The sequence below is a fragment of the Panicum virgatum genome, chromosome 1K, assembly GCF_016808335.1.
Source record: "Panicum virgatum strain AP13 chromosome 1K, P.virgatum_v5, whole genome shotgun sequence".
In the NCBI taxonomy this organism is placed as follows: Eukaryota; Viridiplantae; Streptophyta; class Magnoliopsida; order Poales; family Poaceae; genus Panicum; species Panicum virgatum.
Window position 1 is genome coordinate 27,867,724 of NC_053136.1, and position 1,870 is coordinate 27,869,593.

At 43.0% G+C, this 1,870-nt stretch overlaps 1 pseudogene; it reads left to right on the top strand.

Annotated features, from left to right (window-relative positions):
- The first annotated feature begins 252 nt into the window (after nt 1-252).
- On the top strand, nt 253-710 carry LOC120654153 (annotated as a pseudogene).
- The last annotated feature ends 1,160 nt before the right edge of the window (nt 711-1,870 follow it).

The following is a 1,870-nucleotide window of genomic DNA, read 5'->3' on the forward strand; positions in this document are numbered from 1 at the left end:
TTTTTTGTAGGGTCTTCAATTTTTGTGTGTCATTTTATACAAATATCAACGAATGCATGTTCACCAGCAATAATAGCTTATGTAATATATTCTACCGTATATGTACATTTATATTTCTAATAAACTGTATCTTCTTAATCGTATAACAACTACATCATTGACTCACCTTATGCATTTATAGATTCGGCCACGCGCATGGGTGCGCGCAAATCACTAGTCCAACATCAATCCACTCTTGACCTTCAAGAAAAGATGCAGATCTATGTAATTGATACACTAGCAGGAAAGAACATCACTCTTGAGGTTGACAGCTTTGATACTATTTCCAATGTGAAGGCCAAGATTGAATATAGGGAGGATATTCCCAAGGTTCAGCAGTATCTCATCTTTGGCAACAAACAATTGGAGGACAACGACACCTTGGTGCACCACATTTGCAAGGAGTCTACCCTTCTCCTCCACCCACTTCCAAAGGTACGATGAAGATTTTCATAAAGAAGCTAGCCGGAATTACTCTCACCCTTGAGGTTGACAGCTTGGATACTATCGCCAATGTCAAGACGCGGATCTATGAGAAGGATGGTACTCGTCCCAGAGAGCAACGTCTCGTCTATGCTGGCAAGCAGCTGGAGCACAGCTGCACCCTGGCAGACTGTAACGTACATAATGAGTCTACCATCCATCTGACGCTCCGCCTTTGTGGTTCTTGAGATGGATGACATGCATGGTCACTCAACCACAAGTCTCTTTTGCTCCAGTCGTATTAGTTTCCGTGCTAGTAGACAATAGTTGTGTGTCAGTAAAACTATCATTGTAACGTGGTCTTGTTCATTCAAGTTGCAGTGTTGTTGACGCTGAAATCTGCCCAACACACGTCGCCCTTGACCGCGCAGCGCGAAACGCAGGAACTCCCGCACTCTCAGGCAAAAACGGTCTAGACCGCGGCCCTGACCGTTTTTGGTCAGAGAACGGGAAAAAAAACCTAGATCGCAAGCCCGGGCAGGATCCCGTCGGGGCCGACGAACGTAGGGTTGTCCTAGGATCAGCAGGCTACCTAGAACACCTTCAAACGTCACGGAGACGAAGGAAGAACAATAGAGGAGTTGGGAAAGGGTTTAGGGTTTGGAATGAAAAAAGTAAAAGTATTTGTATTTTGATCAATTGGATGCTTCAATCGGCCGTAATCCTCTGTATTTATAGAGGTGGGGTGGTCTTATCCCATTAGAACTCGTCCTTGGACGAGATCCAGGACTCTTAGATGAGTCCTACTCTCACACGGGCAGAAACGGTCATGACCGATTCTGAAAACGGTCATGACCGTTTTCCCTGAGGAAAACAGAAAACGGTCGTGACCGATTTTGCCCTGAGAGTGTCAAATTTGGTCGTCAACATATGCCCTCCTATTTTTTTTGGTAAAGCTTGCGTACCACAAAACATCTTTCTGACCAAATTCAACCTAAGGACGATGAAATTCAACAATCACCAGCCATATTTTGTTCTAAGGACGATTTATAAAAAATCGGCCATTTTTTGCACTAAGGACGATTCTCACGAAATCGGCCATGTCTTGTCTTCAAGCTTCTTGTCAAACACTTGGATAATATTTCTTTAAGTATCTCCCATTCGGAGCCTTTGGCAATTTCTCTCCATTCAGCGTTTCCACCATATAAGAATTTCTGAAAATAATCTTCGCCACTCTATATGGACCTTCCCAACTTGGAGACCATTTTCCAAATTTATTATCCTTAGCTCCAAGAGGCAAAATAGTCTTCCACACCAGATCTCCAACTTGAAAGTCTTTGATTTTACCTTCTTGTTATAAGCTTTAGCAACACGAGCTTTATCTTTTTCAATTTCTCTCAAAGCATAT